We start from the raw sequence: 25,412 nt of genomic DNA, 5'->3' as shown, positions 1-25,412 counted from the left end.
CAGAGTCTCTTCAGCATGGGAGAAAATACCCCCACTCTTAGTTGCCTAGAAAATCAAGCCAAGCACTAAGAGGATTACTATGTTTCCTTGAGGCCGGAATTAGCCAAAAATGCAAGAAAAGGCATATATGCATTGTTCTTTTTCTGAACTTTCTTATATGTACCATTGAATTATTCACTTATTCTTACATTATATCGTGTTTTAATTAACATAGCTTTAGAATACGTTTTCTGATCAGGTGGGGCAATTTCAGTCTCTTTGATCTCCTGTTTCTAACTTGGTATGGCTGTTGTTATACATGTATTCTTCCAGGTAAATTTTAGAATTAATTTGCCATGGTCCATTAAAAATCCTGGTGGGATTTTAATTGTGATTATAGATTAATTTGAGAGTGAATTGACATCTTTAGAATATTAATTCTACCTACCCATGAACAGACATCATTTTTATTAGTACCTCTTGATTGGCCTTCAGTAAAGTCTTACAGTTTTTCCCATAAAGGTCTTGCAAATTTCTTGACCGATTAATTACTAAGTTTCGATAGTTTTAGTTAATACCTTCTTCTAATACATCTTCCAGCACATTATGTTTGTAATGAAAGAACTACTGATTTTCATTTTGATATTATAGTCTCTGTTTTATCCATTATTTTATATCTTATTCAGTTATCTAAGTGATTATCTTATTAGTACTAATGGTCTGTCATGACTCTCTCTGTTTATCTATGGAGATAGATATTCATTGGGGAAAAGGAGAGAAATGTGAACATAGCTTTTTATCATGGCAAAGATGTGGAAATTTTCAGATGGGCAAATTCTAAATATTGAATCAGTATTTTAATATTACATTAATATTTTTACCATTTTCTAAGTTGTTTTATTTACTGGGGTATATGTGGGAAATGTGAAATAGACATTTGCTAAGTTTCTGTCATTACCCATGTACTGGGCTAGACATGTTATATTCATGAGCTCGAAATCTTCATATTAATTCCCCCAATTATCATTAACCACATTTTACAGCTGTAGAAAGTGAGTTTTAAACAATTTAATTAATATAACCTATTGATTTGGTGTAGCTGAGCTGATGTTCTTTATTTTTACTGAAATAAAGAAAAAAATGAAATTAAAAAGATTTACATTAAAACCAAATTTAGCATATGAATTGCATTTTTCAAAAGATTTGAAATATTAATAGATTTGAAATATGCTTTGATTAACCCAAAGAACCCATTTAGACACAGAGACTACACTTAATGAATAAAATAGATGGTACTCTGGTTCAGGAGAAGAAAATTAATTTAATAAGCCTGCACCAATGTTACGTAGAAACTTGTCTTCTAGACCATGAATGGAATCAAGTTGGTTCAAAAGACTAATTCATTTGCCATATAAACATATGCCCTCCAGGTTCTAGAGAAGATCTGAGTATTGCACATTGTGGCAGAGACTGCTAGATGCCTACTTGGTTTTCTCCTTCCTTACAGAACCCTGAGGAAAGTGTCCTGCTGACAAACGACATTTCCCAGCCTCCTCGCATACAGGAGAATTAAAGGAAAGTCTTTGGGTGGGGCTTACAGGAAGCTCACATCGCCCTCCCTCTTTTTCCTGCTTCTAGTCCGTCGCTCAGTTGAGGTGGTTGGAGCTCAAGCAGAAATCTAGGTCAATGAGGAAAATTAAAAATGGAAACACATGCTAAGATTGCTAGAGCAGAAAGGTAGATAAAATAGGGAGCCCTGGTGACTGTGGAGCTGCCGTACAGCCCCAGACCACCTACCTCTGGACTTCTTTTACACAAGAGAAAAATGAACTTCTATCATGTGTATGCCACTGTTATTCTGAATTTCTAATACAGCAGCTGAATGCAAATCCTAACTGACACAAGTATGTTATAAAAAAAAGATACTTTGAGGCAAATGTCATATATATGTATACATATACATACAGTATATATCTCACACATATACACATATGTGCATTTATACACATGTATATATTGTACCCGTATAAATGTGTATATGTACATATAGTGTGTATATATTCAGTATATATATCTTATGTGCGCACACACACACACACACACACACACACACACACATCCAATTCTATATGTCCCTTGAAGTTGTTACCTTGGACAAACTTGACTTAGTTATTCTATTATGATTGCTGTGGATATTTGCTGTGCTGATTTGATAAGAGCAGCCCAAGTTGTTGGTCATGCCACCAGCAATGCTCATTAAAAAAGGAAGAAGAAGAAACAAAGAAATCAATTTTATTTTCCATGTGTGCAGCCTTGGGCACAGCATTGGTGGGAGTGGGGAATCACTAACATTTGTTTGGTGGAAAACTGAAGATTACCATTCATTTCTTTCTGTTTTTAAATAAGTGAACTAGAGATTTCAAATTATAATTTTTATAGAAGTGTAAACTAAGGGAAGAAGTCAGCATTTAAATAAGGACTAATGATAAACCAAGTTTTTGGCTGGTAACACTTTATTTTGTAAGGGTGGTATTAAAACTACCTTCCCTTCTTCTTCCATCTGTCAGGCTATATTTAGGATTATATCAGTACAATTATATCTTTAATAAAAAGCTCCTTCAAAGAAAATTGCATTTAATTAGAAAAGGAGTGAAGGAGGCATGTCACACTTGGTGATATAAGGTCACTTCAGTCATCAGAGTGTGAAAATCGTTTCTCCAGATGGCAGCTTCCTGCTTAGCTGAGCTCATGATTCCCAACAGTAGGGGTTTTTTTTGTTTTCCTTTTGAAGCATATTTACTATCATGTATATGTGTATGGTTAACTTTTAATTATATGACTTTTTGGCAAAAACAAACACCAATATATATATTTCCAAAGTATTTTTCAAAGCAAAATATCATGTTTTTGATCTTCACCTATTTTTAGGATGAAAAATGATGCTTAGCTACATTAAAAACATAGTTCCATGTAATACAATTTTCCAATTTAGCAGGGCTTAATTGTTGGTAGAAATGATATACTAGGTCTGCTGAGTCTTAATAAGCAATTTTCTTAGGTTCATAAGCAATAGATACCTTCCATGCATGTAGGAGAAATAAATAAGATCATACTGGTAGTTAAAAAGTATTGCTTTATTATTAGCCTTTAAAAATAACCTCTACCTGGCAGGAATTATGCTGTGTGCTAGGGCAGTAATGTTGAACAAAAGAGGGAGATTCCTGCCCTCAAACAGACAAGATAGACAATCATATATGGTCATATATTTATAGTCCTAGTACTCTTTGAAACAAAGCAGATGGTTATAAGAGCATGTCTTAGAAAGATCTGATATATTCCAAGGAGCAGAGAAGCCTTCATCTGAAGAATAATACGGAAATGAGATCTCAAGAATGACTGGAAGTTAACTGGACAAAAGTGTGGAAAAACAAAAAAGAAGTCAATGTGTCAGGAAGTCAATGTGTCTGAAAGTCAGAGAGCAAAGGGGAAAAAGGTCCAGGATGTCTGGAGAGATGACTTAGGGAGGGCCTTTTAGATCTTGTTTAGGATTTTGGTCTTAGGATAATGAGACCTCACGACAGACTTCTCATCACAACACAGAGGTGTGAAGATAATGGAATATTTTTAAACTGCTGAGCCAAAATAGTGATTAATGTAGAACTCTATGGGATGTTGAACTGTTATTCAGGAATGAGTGTAAACTAAAGATATTTTCAGATATACAATGAGAGATTTTACTACTCGCATGTACTTAGTGAAAGAGATAATAAATAAGATACATTTCTGGAAGAAATAATGAGCCAAGAATGAAGGAGTTGGATGCAAAAAGCAATGATAAGTAAAGTAATTGAGAAAGATATGAGTAAATCCAAATAACATAAAAAAGAAGTAATATTTAAAAATAATCAACAATAATAGTTTTTAGGACAGAGAGGGATGATCACATTTACAGCAGTTTAAGGTCCCTTTAAAGGAGGAAGGTAGGATTGTAGACAAAATTAAGACATTGTTAAGTGAAGTTTATGTGTTAAAAATTTAAGGATCACCACTATAATAATAGAAATAACATGGATAACTTCCCAAATGGTTTTAAGGCCAAAGGAGGAAAAACAACCTTGATAAAGCTAACAGAAAGGAGAAAAGAAGATTTTAAAAAATTTTGGTAAATAGGAAACACAATACAAAATGAAAAATTTAAATATACAAATAATCACAAAATATATAAATGGAAGATGATATACAGATCATTAACATCTTTTCTTACTCTTTCTCCAACACTTCCACCCAAACTCACATGATAGTTTTACCATTGGAATGAGTAGTTTTAGTGGGAGGCCAGGCTCAACTTTGTGGAGCTGGCATTTTATTTTTTAGAGAGTGAATTTAGGAAGCCTTGGATATGCCTCTAGTTAAAGGGCTTCCATACGTCACTGGCAGAGAGTGAAATGTATATTTTTTGCTTATAATTTAGATTTAAATGGGATTATGTCAGTTTCCTATAATTTCCTACAGAGTACATCATACTATAGGCATAATTTCACAGTTGCTTATCATTGGTGAGACTTCTTTGCAGAACAGATATAATTGACCTGATCTTACAGATAGACTTTCTAAATATATCAGAGTGGAGTCAGCATGCAAGCCTTTTACATCCCCTGAGGTTCTATATCTGCTACAAGTGGCTCCTGCAGCAGATGAATGAGTGTGCAGAAATCCTTAGTGGCTTCGTGGTACCTTTGTTTACAAACTGTACTTCCTATTCATCTGCTATCTAATCAGTCAGAAAGTTAATAAACCCCAAAGTACCTGCTCATTTACATTGCTCCATTTTGAAGTAAGAGACCCCCAAATTCTCTTTTGGCTCACGTGATATGACCAGGTCTGTAGGTCAACTGTAATCAACCTTGCTACCCAGGCTCTAGTTGATTGGCCAGATTTTGGTACCTTACCTGAAAGTTTATTCATATCTGAACACAAGACAGGTCAGGTGCCTCTGAGACTCAAGTTAGGTGACAACAACCTGGCATAATCATATCACCTTTTCTTGTTAGTGTAAAGTTAATAGAAAAAGAAATAAGAGGAGGAAAAAGAGTAGCTGTTTTGAACAATACCCGGTTATGTTCTTGTATTCGTGATGGCTGTTGTAGTTCTCAGTCTTGCATGCTCTGGGTACAGTGTAACTTTGCCGTCCATGCTACCCTATGGGGAGAACTCCTACCATAAACCATCACCACTGAAGTTAATCTGTGCATAATCTGTCTTTGTGATCCTGAAAATTACAGTCAAGAAAGAATCCCAGGGTAGGGATATCAGTCAGGGAAATTCCAGGGAGGGAGACTTGAATATTGTAAACCCAGGTTAAAGCAGATTTTAAAATGCCAAGTGCTGGCACAGATGTCTCCAGGTCACCAATGTCAGAGCAAGACAATCTTAAGGTGGAACTAAAGATCTAACCTCTCTCTCCTGCCTCCAACCAAGATGGACCTAGGGAAACCTCATAGTAGGATTGGTTCAGGAACAAATGGAGTTTGGAAGTAAAGAGCTAATGTAGTAGCACAGGGAGATCAGCTCCGTGCTTTGTGACCACCTAGAGGGGTGTGATAGGGAGGGTGGGAAGGAGACGCAAGAGGGAGGAGATACGGGGATATATGTATATGTATACCTGATTCACCTTGTTATACAGCAGAAACTAACACACCATTGTAAAGCAATTATATTCCAATAAAGATGTTAAAAAAAAAAAGAGCTAATGTAGAATATATCCAGAACATACTTTTAGATGTGGTTTTCTCTAATGCTCTATTGAGAGAATTTCAATATTCTTCTACATTACTTTGCCTCTTTTCATAGCACTGACACAGTTTCTAAACAAATTTTCTCCCAAGTTGTTAGAAATGTGTCATAAAATAAATGACTTGTGTTTGACTTTCAAGTTATTTCTAGCACCAAGCATTAGCACTAAATGAAATCCTTCTAATATTTTCTATGGGTGGGAATGTGTCAGATGCCTACGGCTTTTAGATTAGAGTCAATTGAAATTTGGTATGTTTCATCACACATAAAGGAAGTTTATTCAGAAGCTATCAAGCATGTGTCAAGGTGTTATCTGACAGAAAATTCACCCTGTGCTTCAGAAATAAATACAGGTGAATCACTTCCCTCCTATATCTCTTCAAAACAAATTTATTTTGTTGAATGCCTTGGGAATTCAGCCCAGAATGAGAGAACACAGAATGTTTTAACTGAAAAAGAGAAAAAAACCTGAAGAGATCAGCTAGGCTAATCCTTTAGTTTTACAAAGGAGGAAACCAAGACCCAGATGATAATTTTCTCTCTTTGGGTCACACAAAAAGCAAGTAGTCTAAAATACTGATTTCATGGCAAGCACTCTAGTGGTCTTTGAACCATAAAATGATCCTCCTGCTGTCAATAGCATTAAAAGTTTTCTCTCCACTCACACTGAGGATGTATATTCCCCATAAAAAGAGAATTGCTGTGATATTTTCTTTGCTTCAGAAATGTTTTCCAGGTTTCTTCTCCCACTTAACTCCTTCATATCAGGTTTCCTTCTATGGATTTCTAGGAATCTGTCTGGTTGATTCATTTGGATGGCCTGTCCTGGCTTTGGGTTAGGTCTCTCCCTAAATGCTACCTCCCCCTTGGATTTTCTCACCTCAGCCTCATTCGTTTCAGCACTGAATCCCTGCACCAAACAGTGCACATTCTCAGGAACTTGAATTTTGTGCTTGCTCCTAGACTCAGATCAGCCTAAAATCCCAGGATAACCTGAGAAGTCTTAGCCATCTCCACATTAGTACTTGACGAGCCATCTAAAGCAAATATTCTTTCCTTAGTAGAATAGTCATACAAGTTTGCTGTAGAAAATTTAGAATATGAAGAACTTCAAAAAGAAAAAAAAAATCTATATTTTTCATCACCCACTCATAAACATTTTTGGTTTATTTATTCGTTCATTTATGCATGTATTCATTCATATATTCATTGATTCAATATGTCTTTATTGAGCACTCACTGTATGTCAGGACCTGTTCTAGAGCTTCAAGATATAGCAGGGAAAGAAAAGTCCCTGCTTGTGGAATTTATAGTGTAGAGCTCCAGACAGTAAACAGGAAATTATAATACAGGGTAGTGAGTAAAAGGGGAAGAAGAGTGATATAAGATTACCTAAGAAGAGCACCTGCTCAAACTTGGAGGATTCAAGGAAGTCTTCCTCAATGAAATAATGTCTTGGGTGAGACCTGAAGGAAGTAAATGATTTAATCAAATAAAAGAGGGGTAGGGTGGATGGAGGAATGTTTCAGGCAGAAGGCACAGCCTTGACAAAGGCTACAAGGTGAAAGAGAATAGTATGTGTGAATAAATAAAAGAAGTTCAATATGGTTGAAGTCTAGAATAGAAGGTGGTTAGTGGAAAAGGGCAAGGTGAGTGAAAAATGCTGGAGCAAGCTCCTGCAGAGCCTTACAAACCGAGGGTGGACTTTGGTCTCAGTTCCAAGAGTGAAGGTACGCTCTTGAAAGTTTTAAGCCCGGGAGTAACATGATCCAGTCTGTTCCAAAAGAATCATTTTGGCTACAATGTGGAGGATGGATGGGATGGGGAGAAACCCAGAATCAGAGATGCCACTTTAGAGATATTTGGATAACTCAGGAAAAAGATAATGGTGGTCTAGAAAGAAGTCAGGGCTGTGAGGATGGAAAGAAAAGCACAGATTTAAGAAACGTTTAGATGGTAAAATGAGTTTCACTCTGTATTTCAACCCAGGGGTCTTTTGTTTTTATTTCCTTTACCAGTAGTTTTCTCTTCCATGCCACACTGCCTTTCTCATGGTTGAAAACTTCAGGTCTCAACTTAATGTCGTCTTCCTGACCATCCTATTTAAAATGGCTCCCATCATCATTATGTCAGAGCATCCATTTTATTTCTTTACAGAACTATAAAAATATGTAACAATTTTATTTATTTTTAATGACATAATTAGTGTCTGTTTCCCATTAGACAAGAAGAAGCTACATGGATGCAGGTACCATTTCTATTTTAGATCCATATGGAGTGCCCTTTGGACCTTCCACTTAGGTGGTGGGGGTCTGGATTCAAATATATGTCAGTGCATTTTTCCCCATTGTACTCCATCCTATAATTTCTTAATTATTAAATAGGACCAACTAGTAATAACCGCACATTCTCTTATAAGGGGATCACATTTTATCTTCTCCCTTTATCAGGTTAATGTGTAGCATTTGTGTAACCATTGTATCTGTCTGATCTACTTCTGCTAGATATAGAAGAGGATATAAGCTGAGATGTGAAGTTGAGTACAATCTATTTGAAAATATGTTCATGTTTATGGACAGATGCTATACATCATAAGATACCAAGAGCCCTCCAAAAGCTAAAATAATATTTGCAAAGTCAAATTAAGTAAATTGGGGATAACAGTAGCCCTGGCTGTCTCCTTAAGTTCATATTCTTGGACCATGGGTTGCTATGATGAGAGGTGATGCTTATACATAAGAATAGTATTCAATTTTCCAATGAGAAAAGTGTGTGTTTGTGTGTGTGTGTGTGTGTGTGTGTGTGTGTGCGCGCACACATGTGCATGTTTAAATAAGCCTTGGTCAAAAAATGTATTCTTTGGAGCTAGACTTGAGGGAGCCATGGCTTTGTTCTTATTACCAGGGCAGGCGTGAGTTTAATAAAGTTTTACAAGGTTCTTAAGCCAAACTGGTCTCTCTGCTCTTATATGACCCTCAGGACTCCAAAAGGGTATGGCTACAAAATAAAGGGGACTCTTGACACTAGTAAAATTTTTCTTCCAAGTTGCTGTATTCTTGCCAAGTTTTTCATTCACTTTGATTTTTAAAATAACTGGAGATGTACAAATATTTTACCTATCAAAGTCAATCTAGGTGTAAATGAATCTTTGAGATCATTAGAACCTGGAAGCAGTGTGGGAGTGAGATGGAGTCCAGTAACAACCCACCTCGCAACCCAGAACATTGCTGCCACTGTCCCTAACAGTTGGAATGAAGCTGTGACACCAGCTGCCTCGTCTGGGAAGTGAGAGAGAAGGATTTTGAATTCTCTGTGGTAAAACTTAAAGCTTTCATGCTAAAATCCTCCTCTCCTCCCACTCTTTTCCCTTTTTAGGAAGCTTGTGGCTGACCACCTGGTGTTCTGAATCATTAGTTCATGGAAGACATTCTATCAGGAATTACATGGCACAGGCAGCCTGGCAACTGCCATCGAAACCCTTCCAGCTCCTCATTCACTTTAATTCACTTCAGTAACCATTTATTGTACACCTAGTATCATACCCAGCCTGGTGATAGGCAATGAAGCTTTCAAATGAAGAGAACATAAAATTCTTACCCCGGAGATTTAAAAAATTTATTTAATGTTGGATTCATTTTTGGAAGAGCAGATGAAATACTACATGAAACAAAAAATTTTCCAAAATTTACATAAGTATTTCAAAGCACTGTAGCAGTAACAAAATGGAGGAAAAATAGCTTCGGTGCTTGAGTTCTTGCTAAGCAAGAGGTGCTATACATGTATAGGCACTGGGTACTTTCCACATGTCATCTCACTGAATTCTCAAAGCTACCTTAGGAGAAAGATAGGAAAACTCCCACATTAAACATGGGGAAATACAGGTCTGGGGTAAGACTGGTTAACTAATCTTCCTCAATAGTTGATTCTTCAGTCAAGGAATTGTGAGCCCAAAGTTTACTAAGACCAGGTGTAAACTTCCACATAACTGTAACAGGTAAGGCAATTGAGTGAGTTTGAGAAACCACAAGGGACTCCAGGTTGAACAGGCTGTCAGGTGACTGAATCTGAAGCATGTGTTAAGAGTGGCAAGAAAGATGAAGAATACCAAAAGGCAGATGAGATGGGTACAGAAAATCAAGTGACAAAAAAAAGGTAGCAGCTGTCTGAAATTCAGATTAAATGATTAAAACGACAGATTCTGTAGGAATTGAGGGAGCACAGTGACAACGACCATAAAGCAAGTCACCACTAAGAAGACTTTACCAGCAACGTAGTTCTGGTTTTTGATGGTTCCTAGGTGGTAGAAACTTATCCCAGGCAATAGGGTGCAGATGAGTCAGGGATGGGGCTTCTGGAAGTAGGAATATTAACATCTTTGATGAACCAATTTTTTTCCCATTTGAGATGTCCATAATTATAAGAATTTTTTTTAGTTTATATTTTCTTCATGAAGCCTTAAAATAAATCATTTTCATTATATTTCTCAATTATAAAGCTTAGTTAATTGGTAAAAAAATCAACTGATATTCTCCTTAGGTTATCATAAATAAACATTTTGTGTTTTCACTTTGTGCAGACATCCTGGGACTAATAACTGGTTTTTCAAAATGTAATGGTTACCAAACAAGAAAATCAGTAGCACAATTGGTTAGCTCCACAGAGAACAGCATGATTAGGAATTCCTCCTTGCTTAAATCTTCTAGATAATACATTTGAAGTTTTATGGTTATTTTCCTAATATAATTTTCCTTGTGTTCTTGCATGCATTTAGAACATAAGCTTCAATCTGGCAAAAATCTCTCCATCAAAAAGAGATGTCTCTCTAATTAAGGTCATTATATTCTACTTAGAAATTAGGACCAGAGGCACAAGATGTACTAAGAGTTCCTGAATGATCACTGCAAGTACTATGAAGGAGGGCTGAGTATACGAGGTCATTATGCAGGAAACCAAAATGGATTCAAGTGCATTACTACTTGACTGCATTATGTAGCTGTTTTCTAAACATGTAACAATTACCTGGGCATGAAAATAATCATAGACAACCTTAATATATACTTGAAAATGCTATGCCCTTAGGTAACTGTACAGCTTTTTCCTGGAAAGAAGTAAACATGTATGCTTTTTTTGTTTGAGATTCCTTTTTATTTGGAAATAATCAGAACATGTTCTTTAATTCCAGGAAGGCAATTATGTAAAACAACAATATTGAGGGTAGTGATTTGAACTGCCTCTAATTCCGTATTTTACAGAACCTTTTCATAATTCTTTATTTTAATATATCCTGCTATAATAGTTGCAGTAAAATTGGCTTCTTCTCCTGATTCTGTGTTCACCTTGATGATTGAGGAAATATCTAAGTCAGTGATTTTCAAACTGTAGAGCAAACAAGAATCACCCAGACAACTAGTTTAAAATGTAAATTCTCCTAGTTATTCCGTTGAAGGTAGGCCACAAAATACATACTGAGGGCTTTTATTAATATAAAAAAAGTTTGTGTTTTTCTCAAAGCCATGTCAAAATTTTCGTCCTCTTCATGGGATGTTTTATGGTGTTGTAGAAATAGCACTGTGTTTAGACCTAAACCAAGGTTCCATTTACTTCATCATCTCTGAGTTAAATGACTCATGAAACATTTATTTCACCTTTAAAATGAAGTTGCATGATTTGTAAAATGAAAAAATAAAGCAACAGTCTATGTTGTGAGAGTAAACAAGATAACAGTTGTGAGTCACCTAATGCCTGTGATACAAAAGGTACTCAATAAACGCTTGATTTCTCTTTTTCTTGATTTAGTTTTTTGATTAAGTCATTTTGCTTCATTTTTTATCATAGTACCATAGCAATACTAAGGGACTGACATCTTTCCAAACATTCTGAGCAACTCTCACCGCTTCCCTGGGAGAGGCAGGACATCTCAGCACAAATTGTAACCAGGTGAGCTGGGTTGTCTCTTACCAACTCAGCACCATCATTACTCCCTTCCAAGGCTGGAAACTACATTTTCCTAAACCCTATCCCTGTGTGGTTCTAGCTTAGAGGCTGCTAATGAGAGAAACTGTGATGTTTTGAAGGCAAAGAGGAAGCCATATTCTCAAAAGGCACGGGTGGCTTTCTACAGATATTTCTGTGGGTCATAGTGACAAGAAGCAGTGGTTTCTGAGATTCCTGTGTGAGCTCCAACTTCTCCACCCTCTGTAGTGCTATAGGCTGAAGTCATCAGTGACTGTTTCCCAATCCTCCAGCCTGCCACGTTTGTGTAAACCTAATTCCTCTATTAATTTTCTTATTCCAGTGATACTTATAGTGGTTCTATTTTTCTACCCAAACTGACGGATTATACCTGTACCCTGACACTTATTCTGCTGTTATACTTCCCAGCTAATATGTTTTCTAACAAATACTTACTTGATATAGGATACCCCCAAAGCACTTTCCAATTCTCTTTAAGTATCCCCAGGGAAATGCATCTACTTTGGAAAAGCCTGGTTGTGTTTCATCTTTAACATGTAGGTCTCCACCATTACTTTTCATGAAAGCTTAGTTGGGTGTGCCAGGTTAATGACCTCTGAGCCATACTAAAAGTGCAGTCCGGGCCAGAATGAGCTTAAGGAGTCTTCTGTACTAAAATTATAAGTGGAGGTGTTCAAAGAACAATTAACACAGGCATTTAAACTAACTATTGGATGTTTGATTCTATTATTTCAATCAAATTTTACAATATCATCTCATCAGTTTCTTATCTTATTTGCAAGATAGTACAGGACTTTGTTTTCAAGGCTAGCTTTAAAATAAAACCTAAATAAATCCAAACTTTATTTCCCAAATGGTGAATTCTTTGTCTTACAAAAACTTCCTGAAGGTAGGCTGAGTAAGGCTCCGGTCCACCAACTGGAGTGATTAATTGTACTCTAGTCAATGCTAGATCTGACCGTAAGAGACATAGCTCATTTCAAATCATAAAAATGCTATACTTTGTCAAACAGGAGTTATGATATGACCTATTTTCAAATTAGGTAAAAGAATTTTACAGTCTAGTAACAACCGTCATAAACACAAGATTGATAGCTCTTTTTAGTGCTCTTCTGCTTTTGTTATTTGCTTATTTGCTTTGTTTTCATTTTAGTCTAGAAGACATCTAACTTATAGAATACCTATTATGAGCCAGGAACATTACAAGATTAATCATTTGAGTTAGATATTTTTATCCTCATGTTATAGATGAGCAAACTGAAGCTGAGAAAGATTAATAAAGTTATTCAAGGTAATTAGTTAGGAAGTAGCAGAACTAGTATCCAATCCTTGGTCTGCTTGATTCCATAATGGGTGTACGTCTTACTTGTCCAGTCTGTTTCACATTATAGATCTTATTATTTTCTAAGAAAAAATTATCCAGAAAGAAGCATTTCTTGTGACCCACCAAGCTGAATAAAGAATAAAATTTAGTGTTCAGTTGCTGCCCTCTTTTATCTCCTTAGGAGACTATTGAAATTGAAGACCTATGTGACCAGGACCCTTGATTCCATGCACATCTTGCACAGCAGAGTCACAATATTATTTTTTCTGCCAATCTATAGAAAGTTTGAACATTGCATGCCAGAGGGCATTCTTTGTGAGACATTAGATGATTCCTGATGCCAGTGGGACATTCGTCTGTTTTTCAGCTAGACCATACTCATTTCACAAAGTTCCTCTCCATGCCTTAGTTTTGGATCCCTTTAAAAATTAAATAAAATATCATTAAAAGCTCGCTGTAAATTGAAAAGTTTACATTGTGCAATGGTTTGAATAGACAATACAGAGAGTTGTAATCCAGTATCTATGAATGAATACCTTTGTAGGAATGGTCTTATGACCACATGGGATGTGAAAAACTCTCTATCTCACCTCTACTCTCTTCCAGTAGAGAAGTGGAGGATTGGGGTGGGGGGTAGTGGTGGTATGGGTCAAGGTCAAGCACCACAACACTTGGGAGGTAGAGATTCAATATGAAGAGCCCTTTTCTCATTTGAGGATCATAGTCTCTTGGCTCCACTTATGAAGGGTTTCCTACCATTGTGTCATACAGTAACATAGGTCAGGGACTTCCTCTTACTGGTAGGCCTGGAATGCCTCGGAGTGGGCAACTGAGTATGGTTATGCTATGCCGCTTGCCTCCTGAGTGGCGCAATCTCAAAGGCTAAGGTAAGGGGTGAGATTTGGGTAAAGGGCCTTAAGAGTCCAGAGTTTACTCTAAGTCAAAGTTCTGAACTCTGTTCCACTGCATTTTTACATAGATATTAATGGGAATTCCAGAGTTAAATGTGTCTAAAATGAAAGCCAGCATAATATATCAGTTTTTAATATTTACAATATACAGTAGCATCTTAATGCTTTTGGAAAATCTTAAGGAAGTCTCCTTACCTTTGTTTAATAGTTTCTGAAGCTTATTTGAGCCCTGAACATTATTTTTCATGTTTTTTCTTGCTTAATAGTGTTCCATGGGACACTAAGTTTGGGAAACTCTGGTCTGGGTATTAGACTAAAAGGGCAACAGGGGGCCTCAAGACTTATGCCAGGGCCAGGGATTCCACATAGAGATCTGGGGCCAATATCCCGCTGTAACCACCCCCCCAACACACACACACACAGCAGACCAGTTATACCCTGTCTTTTCTCACAATACTGATCATGGTTACAGATCTTTACAAAAGAGCAAATTCTTCCCATTTGTATGGGTGAAATGGCATCCTGGGTTGTAGAGGCTTGTCTAATGCCAGAGGAATACAACAAAAGTGGTACATATCTCATCTAGCTGTGGATTCTATTTTGAAGATAAATCAATTCTAACTGGATTGAATGTATTTTATGCTTTCAATCCTGTTCATTTGCCAGCTTTTGTTATATTCAGTCACATCTTGGCAAAACATTGATTTGTTTTGTCTAGCTTTCTTGTCTCCTGCAATATTAGCCTAGAAAAAATTTTTGAGAGGCCAGGGACTAGAGAGTATTTTCTCTTGAAATAGTTACCCATCTCAAGCACGCAGCATTTGGCCAACTGCTCTTCATTGCATGAATTGTTCATCCTGGGTATAACTGATTGATCTTTTCTGACAACTGGTAGTATAGCTTTCTTGGACTGAGAATGTTCTATTATGGGTACAGATGAACAGATAATTAAAAATCATACACAGATATTAGATGCTTGGGTAAGCCCTTATCAAAATGTCTTTTTCTAAAAAATGGAGAGGGCTATTAATTAAACAATACAGATTTAAATATAAATCTTCTTTACAAAAACATAACTATGGTTATTTAAATAAATTAGTTTTCTTTGTTTTATGAAAAGTGAATAATGTGTCAAGGTTTTGGTAAGAGTGCAGTCAAATTATACCTGTTATATATTGGAATAGACAGTAAAGTGCATTTTCTCGCATGAAGAGAGCAAAACAGCAAAGAAATATTGGTGGCCCTAAAGTGAAATATCTTCAAAACTGAGAGAAAAAAATGTGTCTTCTGCAAGCTTAACTAGTAAAGCACATGCACAATCTAAGTGACCTGACAACGTAAGCGTTGAGGAAATGGACAATATTAAAGTTTCTTGGTACCAGATCCCCATATCAACCTCTGTAACCAAAGGGAACTGCAGCCTGATCAGATACAGGAAGCATGATGCTAGGCTAATCATAATCAGTTGTTACTTTCAGATTGAAGTAACATAAATTCAATTGCAAATGGTTTTATATATGAGTAGATGCCATATATTGCTACACAGGGAAGATTGAGTCTTGAAAAAAAGAAGCAAAAAACAATCTCCATGCAGGGAAAGGGTCTTGGTTGATGAACTGAAGCCCTGTGTCTCCTTGACAGGTTGTCCCTGTAGTGGGAAGGAGTGCTTTATGTTACCTCAGCTCTGAGAGACTTTTAAAGATCACCTAAATCCCTTTGTTCTGTTTCTGTATTGGCCAGGCAAAACTTTGATTTTACACTGGCTGCCCACTTGGCCCACCTGCAGTAAGAGTGCACATATTTGCAGACAGGAAAGCTCCTGTCAATTTAGAATGAGCTGTCTTTCTTATGGCAAATCATCCTTAGGTAATAGGAAAAAAATCTAGTTCCTATATTTGCAAACTGGAGGCCCCCTCTTCCTCAAATGTGGTGAATCCAACCTAGCATTGTTTCTAAAACCACTAAGTGAATAGGAGTTAGAACTTTATGGAGCTACCATGTGTTCTGCAAAATTATCTTTTTCAATCTCCTGAATATTGTACATTTCTCCTTCCAAACAGACAACAATAATCTTCATTATAAGTTAGCTGTCTTTCAACAGTTTAATGTATTAATCATTGTCATTAGGTCTGATCACCCAACGCAATTCCTTTTCCATAGGCAACATTACCCTATACCAGTAAAATTCTTCACCTTTGCAAAAATCCCCTTCACCAAAAATTAATTATAAGTCAAGGCCCCCAAATTACTTTACATGTTCCCAGCATTTTCTCTGTCCTATGATTTGTAATTTTCACAAGTAATTGAAACTATTATATATTTTCATTCCAAAAAATTATATGTACATGTGTGTAGAGAAATATATTTTGCTAATTCTTGAACTATTAAAGAAGCAAACTAAACAAGAAATTTGGTTACTTGGAAGTGAGTAATGAGACAGAGGAAAGAAAATGATGCCCTTGTACAAGATCAAAAACGTTAAGTTGTGTTAGATGATCGCTATAGTTCCCCCATTTGGCTTGAAATGCATCAATATGAAAAAAACAACATGAGTACAAAAAAGAAAGAAGGAAAGAAAGAAAGGAGGGAGGGAGGAAGGGAGGGAGAAAGAAAGGTCACAAACAAAGAAGAGGGATGGGCAAGATGGCAGAGAGGTAGGAGGACGTGGAGTTCATCTCTCTCTATGGATGCATGAGGAATACATCTATAGATGCAACAATTCTCACAGAACACTGCTGAACACTAGCAGAAGACCTTGGACACTGGAAAGGACTATAAAGATCCCTGTATAACTGGGTAGGACGAAAAAAAGAAGGGAGAAGGAGGAGAAGAGGAAGCGGGATGGCACCTGTACCCTGGGGCAGGGGAGCTGAAGCACAGGAGAGATTCCCAAATTCGGAGAAACCCCCTCTCTGATGGGGAAATCCCCTCTCTGACAGGGAAATCAATTGGGACAGAAGGGAAGCATTTGAGGCTGCCTGAAGAGGGTGAAGTTGCTGATCTGTGGCAGATGGGACAGAGTGAGAAATACACAGATGATCAGTACCACAGCCCTATGAGCCCTGGACTGGGACGTGTGTTCACAGGTGTTTAAGGGGCTGGGATCTGGAACGTGGGGATTGGAGAGCAGGCCTGGAGCGAGAACTGCTATTGGTTGTGGGGAGAAGACTGAGGGGATGGGAGGGAGGAAATCTGCAGCAGGGAATGCCTACAGAGGTAGACTGGACTGCCATGGAAGCAGGCGCTACTGTTGAGTCACACGCAGGGGGAGGAGCCACTATTGTAGCCTCTCTCTCCCCACATGCCAGCGCCTGCTGACAGACAATAAAAGACTCCCTCTCAGGTCTGGCTTTTGTGTACCAGCTGCAAGGCAATAAAAACAGCCCCCTCAGGGCTGGCCCTCACACGCTGGCTGCAGGGCAATAAGAAAAGGCCCTTGCATGTCTGCTGCCGGGCACCAGAAAAAGCCCAGCCAGGGCTGGCCTTCACACGCCTTATGCCGGGTGCCAGAAAAGGCCCTCACTAGGGCCATACTTCTTGTGACCGTGGCCACCAGCTTCCCTGCACATTTGGCGCCTCTGGGGCTCCCTTGATCCAAGGAGTCATCTCACCTCTGCGCCCTGTCCTCACTGGGGCAGACCCAAGAGCGCTAAGGCAGCCTCAGGACCAGACTCCTGTAGGTGGACCACATGCAGAGGTGGGGATAAAACCAAAGCTGAACCCCAGGGATGAGGACTAAGGAAGATCGAAAATCTTTCCATCAACTGTACAAGCTGCAGATTAAATCCCTGCAATCAGCTAGGTAGACCCTGTGTCTATGGAATATCTGAGCAGGCAATGAATGTTCCTACAAATGAAAACAGTCTAGCTCTGGCAGCTGTGGACTTTGGAAGAAAGCACACGCAGGAATTGGGCCAGATGAGAGTCTAAGCTGTCCCCACAGGGCCCACAGCAGGTCCAGAGATCAGCCAAGAGGCAGAGGAGGGCCTCTTGGGGAGGCGGAGGTGCGTTGTGGCTCATGGCATGTGCAAGGACACTTACAGCTGAGACCCCAGGGGAACATAATTATTACTATTAATTTTATTATGCTTTGATTCATTCTTTTGTTGGTTCTGGCTTGTTTTTTTTTTCTTTCTTTTTTGGTTTCTTGTTCTTGTTTTAGTTTTTTTTTTTGTTTTTTTAGTCTTTTGGGATCTCCGTGTTTTATAACATATTTTTTATTTTTTATATATATTTCTAATTTTAATTTGTTTTCTGTTCTGTGTTCTTTTCCCTTTTTTCTTCTTTTTCTTTAATATATTTTTGATTTTTAAAATATTTCCATTTCTACATTGCTTTTCTGTTGTCCTGTGTTTTTTCCCTTTTTATTTTATTTTATTGTTATTTTTAAATCATTTTTATTGGTTTGTTCTGTTTCCTTGCTTCGGTTTAGTTTTTAGGTTTTGTGTTTTTGTTAGTTTTGATCCTAATTGTTTGATTTCATTTTTGAGTTCTTCTATTTGTCTGGTTGTTCTCTTGCTTCTTGTTTTATTTGGTTCTGTTTTTGTTTCTTTCATGTGTGTATGTGTGTTTCCTTGTTTCTGTTTGTTTGATTTTGCTTTTACCATTTCTCTGGGGTTTTGTCTGTCTTTTTTTTCTTTAATATATTTTCTATTTTTTTAATATTTCTATTTCTACATTGCTTTTCTGTTGTTCTGTCTTCTTTCCCCTTTTTTCCTTTCTTTTTTTTTAAATCATGTTTGTCCGTTTGTTTTGTTTCTTTTCTTCATTCTTCAGTTGGCACTCTGCTTTGGTTTTGTATTTTGGTTTTGTGTTTTTGTCAGTTTTCTTTTTAATTGATTTTGTTCTTGGGTTCTTTTGTTTGTCTGCTTGTTCTCTTGCTTTTTGTTTTATTTAGTTCTGTTTTTGTTTCTTTTGTGTCTGTGTGCATTTCCTTCTTTCTGTTTTTGTTTGTTTGATTTTACTTTTTACCATTTGCCTGGGGTTTGGTTAGGCATTTTTTTTTTTTAATCCCCTTTATTGCTGGGAAGAGCGACTTGTGGGGTATTGGTTCCTTGAATGGGAGTCGGGCCTGAGGCTCTGGGGGTGGGAGCACAAAGTCCAGGATGCTGGACCAATAGAGAATTCCTGGTCCCAGGGAAGATTAATCACTGAGAGCTCTCACGGAGGCCTCTATCTGAATCCAGGACCTGGCTCCACCCAACTGCCACAGCTCCCAGCGCTGGAGGCCTCAAACCAAAAAACAAACCAGACAGGAACAGAAACCCACCCATCAGCACACAGACGAACTAAAGTCATACCAAGCTCACAGACACTCCAAAACACACCACCTGACATGGCCCTGCTCATCAGAAGGAAAAGACTCAGCTCCACCCACCAGAAAGCAGGCACCAGTCCCTCCCATCAGGAAGCCTATGAAAGACACTGGACCAACCTCACCACCAGGAGCAGAGAACAGAAGCAAGAGGAACTATGATGCTGCAGCCTAGGGAAAGAAAACCTCAAATACTCTAAATTAGACAAAATGAGAAGACAGAGAAATATCTTGCAGGCAAAGGAGCAAGATAAAAACCCACAAGACCAAATACATGAAGAAGAAATAGGCAAACTACCTGAAAAAGAATTCAGACAAATGATAGTAAAGATGATCCAAAATCTTGGAAAAAGAATAGAGAAAAATACAAGAAACGTTTAACAAGAACCTAGAAGAACTAAAGAGCAAACAAACAGCAATGAACAACACAATAACTGAAATGAAAAATACTCTAGAAGGAATCAATGGCAGAATAACTGAGGCAGAAGAAAGGATAAGTGAGCTGGAAGATAAAATGGTGGAAATAATGGCCACAGAGGGGAACAAAGAAAAAAAGAATGAAAAGAATTGAGGACAGTCTCAGAGACCTCTGGGACATCATTAAATGAACCAACATCTGAATTATAGAGGTCCCAGAAGAAGAATAGAAAAAAAAAAGGGACTGAGAAAATATTTGAAGAGATTGTAGTTGAAAACTTCCCTAATATGGGAAAGAAAATAGTCAGTTAAGTCCAAAAGCGTAGAGAGTCCCATACAGGATAAACCCAAGGAAAAACATGCTGAGACATATTAATCAAAGTAACAAAAATTAAACACAAAGAAAAAATATTAAAAGCAGCAAGGGGAAAGCAACAAATAACATACAAGGGAATCCCCATAAGGTTAACAGCTGATCATTCAGGATAAACTCTACAGGCCAGAAGGGAGTGGCAGGACATATTTAAAGTGATGAAAGGGAAAAAACCTACAACTAAGATTACTCTACCCAGCAAGGATCTCATTCAGATTCGATGGAGAAATTAAAACCTTTACAGACAAGCAAAAGCTAAGAGAATTCAGCACCACCAAACCAGTTTTACAACAAATGCTAAAGGAACTTCTCTAGGCAGGAAACACAAGAGAAGGAAAATACCTACAATAACAAACCCCAAACAATTAAGAAAATGGTAATAGGAACATACATATCGGTAATTACCTTAAATGTAAATGGATTAAATGCTCCAACCAAAAGACACAGACTGGCTGAATGGATACAAAAACAAGACCCGTATATATGCTGTCTACAAGAGACCCACTTCAGACCTAGAGACACATACAGACTTAAAGTGAGGGGACGGAAAAAGATATTCCATGGAATTGGAAATCAAAAGAAAGTTGGAGTAGCAATTCTCGTATCAGACAAAATAGACTTTAAAATAAAAACTATTACAAGAGACAAAGAAGGACACTGCATAATGATCAAGGGATCAATCCAAGAAGAAGATATAAAAATTGTAAATATTGATGCACCCAACTTGGGAGCACCTCAATACATTAGGCAAAAGCTAACAGCCATAAAAGGGGAAATCGACAGTAACACAATAATAGTAAGAGACTTTAACACCTCACTTTCACCAATGGACAGTTCATCCAAACAGAAAATAAATAAGGAAACACAAGCTTTAAATGACACAGTAGACCAGATTGACTTAAATGACATTTATAGGACATTACATCCAAAAGCAACGTAATACATTTTATTCTCAAGTGCACACGGAACATTCTCCAGGATAGATCAAATCCTGGGTCACAAATCAAGCCTCAGTAAATTTAAGAAAATTGAAATCGTATCAAGCATCTTTTCTAACCACATGCTATGAGGCTAGATATCAATTACAGGAAAAAAACTGTGAAAATACAAACACATGGAGGCTAAACAATACACTACTAAATAACCAAGCGATCACTGAAGAAATCAAAGAGGAAATCAAAAAATACCTAGAAACAAATGCCAATGTAAACACGACAACCCAAGACCTATGGGATGCAGCAAAAGCAGTTCTAAGAGGGAAGTTTAGAGCAATACAATCCTACCTCAAGAAACAAGAAAAATCTCAAATAAACAACCTAACCTTACACTTAAAGCAATTAAAGAAAGAAGAAGAAGAACAACAACAAAAACCCCAAAAGTTAGCAGAAGGAAAGAAATCATAAAGATCAGATCAGAAATAAAAGAAAAAGAAATGAAGGAAACAATAGCAAAAATCAATAAAACTAGCAGCTGGTTCTTTGAGAAGATAAACAAAATTGATAAACCATTAGCCAAAATCATTAGGAAAAAAAGGGAGAAGACTCAAATCAACAGAATTAGAAATGAAAAAGGAGAAGGAACAACTGACGCTGCAGAAATACAAAGGATCATGAGAGATTACTACAAGCAACTATATGCCAATAAAATGGACAACCTGGAAGAAATGGACAAATTCTCAGAAAAGTACAATCTTCCAAGACTGAACAAGGAAGAAATACAAAATATGAAACCAATCACAAGCATTGAAATTGAAACTGTGATTAAAAATCTTCCAACACTGAAAAGCCCAGGGCCAGACGGCTTCACAGGCGAATTCTATCAAACATTCAGAGAAGAGCTAACACCTATCCTTCTCAAACTCTTCCAAAATATAGCAGAGGGAGGAACACTCCCAAATTCATTCTATGAGGCCACCATCACCCTGATACCAAAACCAGACAAAGATGTCACAAAGAAAGAAAACTATAGGCCAATATCACGGATGAACATAGATGCAAAAATCCTCAACAAAATACTAGCAAACAGAACCCAAGAGCACATTAAAAGGATCATACATCATGATCAAGTGGAGTTTATTCCAGGAATGTAAGGATTCTTCAATATATGCAAATCAATCAATGTGATACACCATATTAACAAATTGAAGGAGAAAAACCATATGATCATCTCAATAGATGCAGAGAAAGCTTTCGACAAAATTCAACACACATTTATGGTAAAAACTCTCCAGAAAGTGGGCATTGAGGGAACCTACCTCGACATAATAAAAGCCATACATGAGAAACCCACAGCCAACATCATTCTCAATGGTGAGAAACTGAAAGCATTTCCTCTAAGATCAGGAACAAGACAATGGTGCCCACTCTCACCACTATTATTCAACATAGTTGTGGAAGTTTTAGCCATGGCAATCAGAGAAGAAAAAGAAATAAAAGGAATCCAAATTGGAAAAGAAAAGTAAAACTGTCACTGTTTGCAGATGACATGATACTATACACAGAAAATCCTAAAGATGCCACCAGAAAACCACTAGAGCTAATCAATGAAGTTGGTAAAGTAGCAGGATACAAAATTAATGCACAGAAATCTCTTGCATTCCTGTACACTAACAACAAAAAATCTGAAAGAGAAATTAAGGAAACACTCCCATTTACGATTGCAACAAAAAGAATAAAATACCTAGGAATAAACCTACCTAGGGAGACAAAAGACCTGTATGCAGAAAACTATAAGACACTGATGAAAGAAATCAAAGACAATACAAACAGGTGGAGAGATATACCATGTTCTTGGGCTGTGAAAATAACTGTAGTACCCAAAGCAGTCTACAGATTCAATGCAATCCCTATCAAACTACCACTGGCATTTTTCACAGAACTAGAACAAAAAATTTCACAATTTGTATGGAAACACAAAAGACCCCGAATAGCCAAAGCAATCTTGAGAAAGAAAAACGGAGCTGGAGGAATCACACTCCCTGACTTCAGACTATACTACAAAGCTACAGTCATCAAGACAGTATGGTACTGGCACAAAAACAGAAATATAGATCAATGGAACAGGATAGAAAGCCCAGACATAAACCCATGACATATGGTCACCTTATCTTTGATAAAGGAGGCAAGAATATACAGTGGAGAAAAGACAGCCTCTTCAGTAAGTGGTGCTGAGAAAACTGGATAGCTACATGTAAAAGAATGAAATTAGCACACTTCCTAACACAATACACAAAAATAAACTCAAAATGGATTAAAGACCTAAATGTAAGGCCAGACACTATCAAACTCTTAGAGGAAAACACAGGCAGAACACTCTATAACATAAATCACAGCAGGATCCTTTTTGACCCACCTCCTAGAAAAATGGAAATAAAAACACAAATAATCAAATGGGACCTAATGAAAGTTAAAAGCTTTTGCACAGCAAAGGAAACCATAAACAAGACGAAAAGACAACCCTCAGAATGGGAGAAAATATTTGCAAACGAAGCAACTGACAAAGGATTAATCTCCAAAATATACAAGCAGTCCATGCAGCTCACTATCAAAAAAACAAACAAACCAATCCAAAAATGAGCAGAAGACCTAAATAGACATTTCTCCAAAGAAGACATACAGATTGCCAACAAACACAGGAAAAGAAGCTCAACATCACTAATCATTAGAGAAATGCAAGTTAAAACCACAAGAGGTATCACCTCACACCGGGTTGGTCAGAATGGCCATCATCAAAAAATCTAGAAATAATAAATGCTGGAGAGGATGTGGAGAAAAGGGAACCCTCTTGCACTGTTGGTGGGAACGTAAACTGATAAAGCCACTATGGAGAACAGTATGGAGGTTCCTTAAAAAACTAGAAATAGAACTACCATATGACCCAGCAATCCCACTACACGCATATACCCTGAGAAAACCATAATTCAAAAAGATTCAAGTACCACAGTGTTCATTGCAGCACTATTTACAATAGCCAGGTCATGGAAGCAACCTAAATGTCCATCAACAGATGAATGGATAAAGAAGATGTGGCACATATTTACAGTGGAATATCACTCAGCCATAAAAAGGAACGAAATTGAGTTATTTGTAACGAGGTGGATGGACCTAGAGTCTGTCATACAGAGTGAAGTAAGTCAGAAAGAGAAAAACAGACACTGTATGCTAACACATATATATGGAATCTGAAAAAACGGTACTGATGATCCTAGTGGCTGTGCAGGAGTAAACATGCAGATGTAGAGAATGGACCAGAGGACACGGGAAGGGGAAGGGGAAGCTGGGACAAAGTGAGAGAGGAGCACTGACATATATCCACTACCAAATGTAAAATGGATGGATAGTTGGAAGCTGCTGCATAGCACAGGGACATCAGCTCGATGCTTTGTGACGACCTAGAGGGGTGGGATAGGGACGGTGGGAGGGAGGCCCAAGAGGGAGGGATATGGGGATATATGTATACACATAGCTGATTCACTTTGTTGTACAGCAGAAACTAACACAGCATTGTAAAGCAATTATACTCCAGTAAAGATGTAAAAAAGAAATTTTCTAAAAAAGGAATCATTCTTATCAGTAAATACCAAACACACGAAGACCACCCCCCCCAAAAGAAAGAGACATTGGACATGGTACAACATACACTAAAGCAGGATAAACTAATCATTTAATGTTTTTAAATGCTTTATGTATGCAGATCATAGAATTTTCAAACTAATAAAACAAGATTAAACTAGAAAAATAGAAAACAAGAAAATGAAGGAGAGACGTAGAGATGGGAGTAGAACCCTGACATTATTATTGTTGTCTAAAACATTTCAAGCAAAGCAACAAAATAAAATGAAAGAAGTTACTGGAATACTGGTAAATGTATCCATCAATCCAGTGAAGGATTTCAAAGATAAAATTGTCAGAAGTACCAGAAGGAAGAAGAATAAAATAAGAGCTAAAATGTTTCAAGATTTCAAGATGTAAAAACCATTACATTTTACTTTTTTAAAATTTAAGATTTTCAAGTGTAAAAAATATTACAAGATTGACAAATGTTATTGAATTTGACAATTAGAAAGACACTGGTGCATTCTGCCAGAGGGGTGTACTGTGGGTGGTGAAATGAGATTGCAGAGGGTGGATTTACGTTGAAGTGGAGTTGAGGGGTGTAAACTGTTAGGAGTTTGGAGTGAGGCGGGTGCTAAGCCTACCACTTATCTCTGACTCTCCAAGATTCTGGCCATTGCTGTATGTGCACAAAGACCAGGCATCAAGATGGAGATCACAGTGTAAGCTTCATTCAGGGCTCACTGGAAATGGCTGGGTTGGAAAACTCAGTGGG

This window comes from Eschrichtius robustus, chromosome 17, assembly GCF_028021215.1.
Source record: "Eschrichtius robustus isolate mEscRob2 chromosome 17, mEscRob2.pri, whole genome shotgun sequence".
Lineage (NCBI taxonomy): Eukaryota > Metazoa > Chordata > Mammalia > Artiodactyla > Eschrichtiidae > Eschrichtius > Eschrichtius robustus.
This window is presented reverse-complemented; position numbering follows the sequence as displayed.